The sequence below is a fragment of the Citrus sinensis genome, chromosome 8 (assembly GCF_022201045.2).
Source record: "Citrus sinensis cultivar Valencia sweet orange chromosome 8, DVS_A1.0, whole genome shotgun sequence".
Taxonomy (NCBI): domain Eukaryota; kingdom Viridiplantae; phylum Streptophyta; class Magnoliopsida; order Sapindales; family Rutaceae; genus Citrus; species Citrus sinensis.
In genome coordinates this window covers 26,576,324-26,586,237 of record NC_068563.1, presented here as the reverse complement: position 1 = coordinate 26,586,237, position 9,914 = coordinate 26,576,324, and the positions used below count along the sequence as shown (strand labels likewise).

The 9,914-nt window shown below is 32.7% G+C and overlaps 1 non-coding gene across 1 annotated transcript; it reads left to right on the top strand.

The window, feature by feature from the left end:
- The first annotated feature begins 2,181 nt into the window (after positions 1–2,181).
- LOC127899531 (small nucleolar RNA R71) lies at positions 2,182–2,285 on the top strand. Its single transcript, XR_008051408.1, has one exon. It is a non-coding gene; the product is annotated as a small nucleolar RNA R71 (small nucleolar RNA).
- Positions 2,286–9,914: the final 7,629 nt, after the last annotated feature.

Genomic DNA, 9,914 nt, shown 5'->3' with positions numbered 1-9,914 from the left:
ACTTCAGTTCTAACAACTTCTTTCATGTTAGGATTTAACCGACGTTGCATCTCCCTAGTAGTTTTAGCATTTTCATCAAGGTGAATGTAATGCATGCAGTCTACTGGGTTTATACCTTTAATGTCTGCTATGGTCCATCCTAATGCCCATTTGTGCTCTTTCAAAACATCCAACAACTTACTTTTTTGTTCGTCATTGAGGGATGCTGAGATGATTACCGGTAGAGTACTTTCTTCTCCTAAAAATGCATATTCCAATGTGTTGGGTAATGGTTTGAGCTCGAGTTTTGGTGGTGATTCTGATGATGGGATGAGTTTCTTCTCTGATGGTGCTAGTTGTTCAACTTTTGACTTCCATTTATTAGTGTCCATAGATGGTGCTGAGTCAAGCAGGGCGTTGACCTCATCAACCGATCTGTCAATATCAAAATCAAAACCAAAGTGAGTTAAACATGTTTGTAAAGGATCATCACTAAGGTTTGGAACAAAAGTATCATCAACTAATGCTTCAATTAAATCCACATCAACAATTCCATCATCTGCACTGTGAGGTTGTTTGGCAATGTTGAAGATGTTCAGTTCCATAGTCATGTTGCCGAAAGACAACTGCATATTTCCAGTCCTGCATTGAATGTGAGCATCCGTAGTTGCCAAGAAAGGTCGGCCTAGAATAATGGGGATGTGCTTCCTTGAATCCTGTATTGGTTGAGTGTCAATTACAATAAAATCAACAGGAAAATAAAACTTGTCTACCTGGATAAGCACGTCCTCCACAATACCACGAGGTATTTTCGTGGACCGATCTGCAAGCTGTAACACCACTGGAGTAGGGTGTAATTCTCCCAGTCTAAGTTTCACAAATACTGAATAAGGCAACAAATTTACATTAGCTCCTAAATCCAACAAAGCATTCTCAATTGTGTGGTTCCCTATACTACATGAGATAGTGGGGGAGCCTGGGTCTTTGCATTTTAAAGGAATTTTATGTTGGAGTATAGAACTAACGTTTTCTGTTAAAAATGCCTTCTTTTGAACATGCATATTTCTCTTTTTAATACAAAGGTCTTTAAGAAACTTGGCATAAGATGAAACTTGTTTAATAGCATCAAGTAAAGGGATGTTAACACTTACCTGTTTGAAGATTTCAAGAATCTCACCTGTGGATTTTTCCTTCTTTCTTTTAGCTAACCTTTGAGGAAATGGAGCTTTGGGAACGTATTCTCGTGGGTTAGTTTCTTCTTTCTCCTCCGGTGATGAGTCCTCAACATTCACAGGTACAATTTGATTTTCTTTTGTCACCGGCATCTCCACTTTGTTGTCGACTTCCTTTCCTTTTCGTAAGGTCATTACTGCTTTGATCTCTCCATGCTGCTGTGGTGAACTGGTACTTACTTCATGTACTCCTTTAGGATTAGGCACTGGTTGACTTGGAAATTTGCCTTTCTCAACGGTCATTGCCAAGGTCTGAACTGAAGAAGCAAGTTGTCCCACCATCTTCTCGAGGCTTGAAACCGATTGAGCTTGTGAGTTGAAGCCTGCTCTCAACTCATTTCGTAGTCCATCAATGGTGCGGTTCTGTTGCTCAATCGTGGAGTGAGTAACATTCCTGAAATTCTGGAATGTATCCTCCCATGGTCTAGGTTGAGAGTGGTTCTGGTTTTGATTGTATGGTCTAAATGGTGGCTGAGAGGCTTGAGGATTTTGTGGAATTGGTGGAGCTGGAGCTGCTGGTCCGTTCTGTTGGAATCCTTGAGACCATGAAAAATTGGGGTGGTCTCTCCATCCAGGGTTATATGTGTTAGAGTATGGGTTGTAATTCGATGGTTTTCTCATTACACCTATGGCATTGGCTTGATCTGAGTATGAGTCATGGTCATGTGGCTCTGTTGATTTAGAAGTCGATAATGATGCTATTTGTCGAGAGAGACCTTCAATTATCGCTTTGACTTCTTTAATTTCTGAACTTGATTCGCCAATGTGAACCTCATTTACTCCCTTAATTCTTCTAGTATTCATGAGTGATCGACTCCGTTGTTGGGAATTATCCGCTTGTCGCTGGAAGAATTCCCAAATCTCTGATGCACTTTTTGACATTAGCTCTCCTCCACTTGTTGCCATTAGCCATTCTTGCACATTCGGCAATAATCCCTCCAAAAAGTATTGGCATTGGTGCCATTTCTCGTACCCATGATGTGGACACTTCAAGAGTAGCCCATTGAATCGCTCCCATGTCTCAAAAAATTGCTCGTCCTCTCTCTGGGTAAACTCCGAGATTTCCCTGCGAATAGCATTGGTTTTATGCACTGGGAAATATTTATTCAAAAATTTTGTAACCATTTGTTCCCATGATGCAATGCTATTAGCAGGCAATGTATTAAGCCATGAACGAACTCTATCTTTTATAGAAAATGGGAATAATCTGAGTTTAACATCATCATCTGAAAAATTCTCATATTTAAATGTTTGACAAATTGCATGAAAATCATTCAAATGATTATATGGGTCCTCATTTTCTAGGCCATAGAATGTGGGGAGACAATTTAGCACACTAGGTTTTAGTTCAAAACTCCTAGCAGCTACATTTGGGTATCTTATGCATGATGTGCTCAAATTAGCTAAGGGACTAAAATAGTACTTAAATGGCCTCTCCTGTGGTGCTTGTAAATCCATTTTATTTTTAATTTGTTTGTGTGTGCGAAGTGTTTTTTCTAATTCAAGGTCTATAGGTTCAAGATTAGGTAATAATGACCTACGACCATGCATGCAAAACAAATAAAATAAAAATAGAGATGGGAACAAAACAAATAAAAATAAAGAAGAGGGAGAAATTACGATACTAACCTTATTGCGCTATTACAACCTTTCTATAAAAATACACAAAAACAAATACGTGAAATAAATTAAATAAAAATAAATTAATAAGATAAAAAAAATTAAAAAGAAAAATAAATTCAAAATTAAATTACAGAATTTTAAAGAAGAGAGAAAATAAATAAATAAAATTCTTAGCTCAAAATGTAAATTCACTTTTTTTTCTTTTTTTTTTTAATAAAAAAAATTACACGAAAACAATTAAAAGAAATTATTCACAAAAATTAATTCTATGAATTAAAATTACTTACCTCCCCGGCAACGGCGCCAAAAACTTGTTGTGCAAATTTTAATGTACTCGCAAGCGCACGAATCTATTGTAGTATAGACTAATGGTGACGAGTGTCGATCCCACGAGGAGGTGGATTTTAATTATATATAGAATTAATTTTGTAAATGGGTAGTTGGATTTATGGTGGAAATGATTTGGAATATGCTAATAATTAAATTAAAATGGCGAGAATAAATTCTAAAATTGGAATTGCAATAGAGAGAATAAATTGAAGAGAAAATCTATTAAATTGACGTACTTGGGTATCTGGATCCGTATCAACATGCATCATGGGCTAAATAATCTGTATTAATGCCAATTAAATCATGAGGGGGGAATCCACACCTCATGAACCACGCTCTAATCAATATGGTGCTAAGGGCTTATCGTGCCAAATAATAATAACCTTGTACTAGAGGGCCGGTGTAACCAAGGCGGTACTAGACAAGATTAGTATTATTTGTCGACGAGAAGTCAAAACATCCACAAAAACTAGAGGGGAAGAGAAAATAAATTTATCAAATTAAGCCCATGACACATGTTGAGACTTCACCTTCAACCCAAGCTTGAAAGAAAATTAGCCACTCATAATTGAACTAGGGGCAAAATGGAAATTTATTAAAATACGAAGAAAATACAAGATGGAGAGGGAATTACAGAAAATGGATCCCAAAAATGGATTCAGAGATATCAAATTAGGGGGGAGAGGCCCCCTTTTTATAGATACATGGAGTAAATCATGGCCATCGGATTAAAAACAGTTTGGACGCTCAGGATTGCGCCACGTCATCAGTCAACAGTCCACGGTTTGACCACGCGGATGAACAGTAACACGGTTTGACCCGACTTTGAACAGTAACGCGGTTTGGTTGAAAATAATCCTGTGTGATGCATGCACCATACGCGAGATTTTTCGTCCACTGATATGCTGCCACGTCACCATCAACAGTACATAAGAATTTTAGCCCAACAGGATCGTGACACCTCATCAGTCAATGCCACATCATCGGTCAATGCCACGTCATCGATCCGTCTATGTGAACAGTGTTGTGAACAGTAACGTAGTTAGTACCGTACACGTGAATAGTACCGTACATATGAATAGTGCCATTTTTCCTTTTATGCTCCTCCTAAGGTTTTCGACTGTCCTGAGTTCAAAAGTGATGTCCGTTTTGCCGTCTGATCTCTCCTTTATTATGAAATGACTATAATGCCCCTAAAATACATAAAATACTTAATTAAAATAAAACACATGTAATTAAATCACAAGAAGGTTAAATACATAAAAGTAAGGGTTGTTAGTAAGACTTGAAATATAAAATGACAGTTTTCTCCTTTATAAATATGCATTTTCTAACACTCAACAATACACACCTTTAGCTTACTCTTGTTTTTCATTATTCGATCCATTGCAAATAATCTTTTCAATATACTCACGAACAACACAAAACATACTGATCAAACTACTGACCAAAGTAAAATGAGAGCTCCGACGAGTTGCTTCAGGTTGTTGTAATGAACAAATTTAATTAGCTCCTGTACCAGTTTCGAGCTCCCCAGAGGCTATCAAATCAATAATTTTAGCCTCCCTAATAGATTTCAACGTATAATGACACTCATGAGAGGAACCAAAAATATTGAAAATGGAATTCAAAATTGAAAAAAAAAATTTATACATCAGGCACATCTTTGGAAACTTTCACTAATGCAAGTTATAACCGATGAGAAAAACAATGTACATAATATGCATATGGACAATCTTCTCAAAATAATACTTGCAATCCATTCCATACATCTCGCATATTACTAGCACCATTATATCCTTGTCCTCGTAAATCTTCAACCAAAAGATTATAATGAGTAAAGACGTTACATATTTCCTTTTTAAGAGTTGATGCACTAGTTTCTTTCACATTCACAACTGCAAAAAACCGTTCATTAACATATCTCAAAATAATAGCCATTTGTTCTTTTTTAGATTGATCTTGTGCTTCATTAATAAGAATACAAAATTTTGCATCACTAATTTCTTCACGAATCTTTTGCCGGACTCTATTGGCAATAATATTCAAAAGCTCTTTTTAAATATTGAATGAAGTATATTTTGCATTGCCTTGAGCATTTTCCAAGACAACTTTAGCAATATCTTTTTCCATCCTTGCCGAATACTTTATCATTTCAATAAAATTTCCAAGATTAGAAGATTTAATGGACTCATCATGGCCTCTAAAAGCACATGCTTGCTTTGCAAGCCATTTAACAGCTTATATTGAGGTTTGAAACTGTAATTTATTTTGTAAAATTTGTTGTGATGATTGTGCATTCATGACTCTATATATATGTTGAGATGAATTCTTTAAACCACCCTACTTTAGCATGGCCTTAGTATGATGTAAATTAAGCCCCCCTTCATCATGCAACAAAGAACATCTCTCTCCATTATCAATCATTTTCCAGCTCTTAAACCCTTCAATTGTAAACTTAAGATATGTTGCTTTTTTTCATCAAATAGAAAACATGCAAAATAATATGCAGCATCAATTTCTTTAGAATACTCAAGCCAAGGAAATTGTGCATACCAAGTGCATTGAAATCGATGAAATTGTTGCCCATTAAATGAATGTGCAAACTCTTCTAACTTTGGTTGATATGGACCCATGTTGATATACGTTCTCCTAACATCATCTTATTGATTAACATGATATGTCCATATTGGTTTATGTAACTTCGGATCCCGCTCTAATAAAGCAATATTTTCACTTTGAGCTTTAACTCTTCAAAACTTAGATGCGGATTGCTCATCTAGTTTAGAATAATCAACATCACATAAAACCTCACTTGACCACCATTTTTTTTCTTAAAAAATGAGAGAATATTTTTTTCTAGGCTTTAATGATTGATTGTTTGACATTAATTAACACATAAAAAGTAAAGAAGTTAATAGAAGTAATCACCGATAAATTTAACTAACAAATTAAGAAAAGAGTAGAGCCGTCAATCCGACACTGACACATTGACACTATCCAAAAGCCAAACAATAGTTGAATGGACAAATTAACATTATATATAATATACTAGATTGAATCTTAAAATTTGAATGCTAAAATTCAATGGCTAAATAATAATTTAATCTTACATAATCAGTTTTTCTAATCGAGTAATGTTGTAACCTATATATATTTCTTCTACTAAGGTAATTTAGTCTTTACTACCTTGCAATTTATAAATATATTATAAATGATTAAATAAAAAATAAATTTATTATCTATTCTTACTAAGAAGAAGACGAAGAATTGAAGAAGTCAAGAAAGAGAGCACAAAGAAGCCAACAAAGAGTGCACAATGATGTTCTAAAATATGAAATCTCGAATAAAAGGGAATCTTTTTCTTTTAATTTATTCATATGAATGGCAAAATTATAAATAATGGAGTGATATAGTTGTAAATAAAAGTACAAAACAATAACACTTTTGTAAATGGGGCACAAAGGTATTTTCATAAATTTTTTGAAATTTTGGACGGGCTGTAGCCCACTCAAGCCCACACATAGCCTTGCCACTGACCAGATGTTCTAACGTTTCAGTATTCTAAGCGAACGGCATGCTAGCAGTCTACACGTATAGTAATTGACGGGTCATCCGTGTAATTTACAGAAACGACAAGCATTAATAGTATGCACCGGCACATACTATGTAGACTCCATCATTTGAATTTTGATGTTGAATGATAGATCGTTTCTCTTACTAGTATTCAGACTTCATGTCATCTGTGTGTTCGCAATGCCAGTAATATGTCATCTTTTACGTTGAATTCCATGTAATTTTAATAAGAATAAGCGATTTTTTATTTTTTAATAATTAAATAGGGCAATGAAATATTGAAATTATTCATACAATTTTATATGCCTGTTTTCCCCAACACTGAAAATAAGTTATTTCTATATTCGCCTATAATTAAGGGGAAAAAAAACTTTAGCTTGAAGATAACGCTTATGTGTGTAAATGTATAGATGTACACAAAAACACACACACACTTTAGGCATTATACAGGAATGATCTCATAACCTCTTATTAGGCTCGTTCCAATTTTTCCAAAAATGTAAAAATTGTACATATTATATATAATACATTATATTTAAGATATTCATTTTTTCCATATATATATATATATAAATATTTTTTTCATAGTATATATATAATATTTTCATAACATACTAATACACGTGGAAAGAGATACCATTTATAGAACTAAAATTAGCAAATCGAAAGACCATTAGCTAAACCATAAGAAAATCAAAGGTAGCTCATTTTATCTCGAAATGCATTTCTCTTTTTTTCTTTTTTTTTTTGTTAAAAAAATTGTACTTTAAAACAAATTAAAAAAAAAGCACCATTTGCTCTTCATTGAACGAACGGGCATTGTATAATTTTATTAGACATGACAATTCATCTATTTTTATTTTTCAACAGCAATACATGCAATATTTTAAAATTTAAGGCTAGTAGGTACTAGATGACTCGCCATTTTCGATATTCCTGGCGAACAACATGACATGCGTTTACACATGCAAGAACCGACTAGTCATCCGCATCAATTAGGGAAATGACAAGTGTAAATAATATGTGCCCGCGCATACTATGTAAGCTCCATCATTTGCTTTTTGACAGTAAATGATAAGTCATTTCTTGGACCCTTATTTGGACAACGTGCCTTGTTTGTGTTGGCGAGGCTAGCAATATGCCATGTTTTACGTTGAATTCCACATGATTTCACATGATTTTAATGAGAGTAATAGATCATTTGTTTTTCTAATAATTAAATAGGGTAATGAAAAATTTTGATTATTCATATAATTTTACATGCTTGTTTTCTCCAACACCGAAAGTAAGTTATTTCTATATTCAGGTACAATTAAGAAAAAAATATTTAGCTTGAAAATAATGCATATTATACATACATACATACATACATACATACATATATATATATATATATTCATTTTTTCATAACATATTAATATACGGGGACAGAAAGACCATTTACAAAACTAAAACTAGCAAATCAAAATACCATTAGCTAAACCAGAAGAAAATCATAGGTAGGCTATTTTGTCTCAAAATTCAATTATCTTTTTTTTTTCTTTTTTTAAAAAAACTTGTACTTTAAAAGAAATTAAAAAAATACCATTTACTGTGCATTTCTATATTTTTTACTTTGAATCAATGACCACTGTGAAATTTTACTTTAGATATGATAATTAGTCTATTTTTATTCTTCGACGACATTGCATGCAATATTTTAAAATTTAATGGCCAGTAGGTACCAGATGACTTGTTGCTTCCCGTATTGTGGTGAACAATATGCCATGCGTTTACACCTAGGAGAACCAACACGTCTACTGTGTCATCCATGAAAATGACAAGCATAAATCATATGCGCCAGCGCATACTATGTACACTCCGTCGTTTGAATTTTGACCTTAAACGACATGTTATTTTTCTTACTGGTATCCAGATTTCATGTCATTTGTGTGTTTGCAGTGCTAGTGACATGTCATCTTTTAAGTTGAATCCGGCGTGATTTTAATAAGAATAAGAGATCATTTGTTTTTCTAATAATTAAATAGGGTAATGAAATATTTCAATTATTCATATAGTTTTACATGCTCGTTTTATCTAGTGCTGAAAATAGGTTATTTCTATATTCAGGTACAATTAACGAAAGAAAAAACTTTAGCTTGAAAATAATGCTCAAGTGTGTGTGTGTGTGTGTGTGTGTGTGCGCGCGCGCGCGTCCGTGTATACTTTTTTTTAGGAAAATGATCTCTTGGCCTCTCATTAGGCTCATTCCATATTATATCCAATAATCTAGAAATTGTACGTGTTATATGTAATATATTTTATTTAAAATATTCATTTTTTCATAATAAATTAATGCAAGCAGACAAACAGACTACTTATAAACCTAAAATTAGCAAATTGAAAGACCATTAGCTAAAGCAGAAGAAAATCAAATGTAGCCTATTTTGTCCTTAAATGCATTTCTCTTTTTTCTTTTTTATTTTTCAAAAACCATGTACTTCAAAGGAAATTAAAAAAAGAAAGCACCATTCATTGTGCTTTTTTTTTTTTAACTTTAAACAAACGACCACTATAAAATTTTACTTTAGACATGACAATTCATCTATTTTTTTTAACACCATTACAATATTTTAAATCAGATAAGCTCTTTCTGAAACCTAAAAAATATTTAGGGCTTCAACAATCCTTTGACCATGTTTGGCTATTACATAAAATTTGGAATTAGATTAATTCAAAGGATAAAAAAATAACTCCAATCCACAGTCATGTCTAAGTGTTAGGACTATTAAATTAACTCAAACTTTATTCCAAAATTTATGAGATTATTAATCTCCATTTTCACATGGGTTCATATAGGATTAATTATCTTATAATCTAGATTTGCTACTAATATAAAACAATTATTCAATAATTTATTTTTAACTTGTTTTAAGTTTAATATTAAATTTCAAATTTTTAATTCAATAATTTACTTTATCTAGTTTGTAATATTAAACATAAAAAAATTATTCAATTATTCATTTACAATAATATAGAATATTAAAATTAAATTTGACAATTATTAATACGACTTAAAAAATAATATATTATTTAAATAGCTATTTTAGCTTCATTAAAAAAATGAATATAACTTTATTTGACATTATATCAAATAAAAGATAGTACTATATAATTCAATCTAATTCTAAGAGT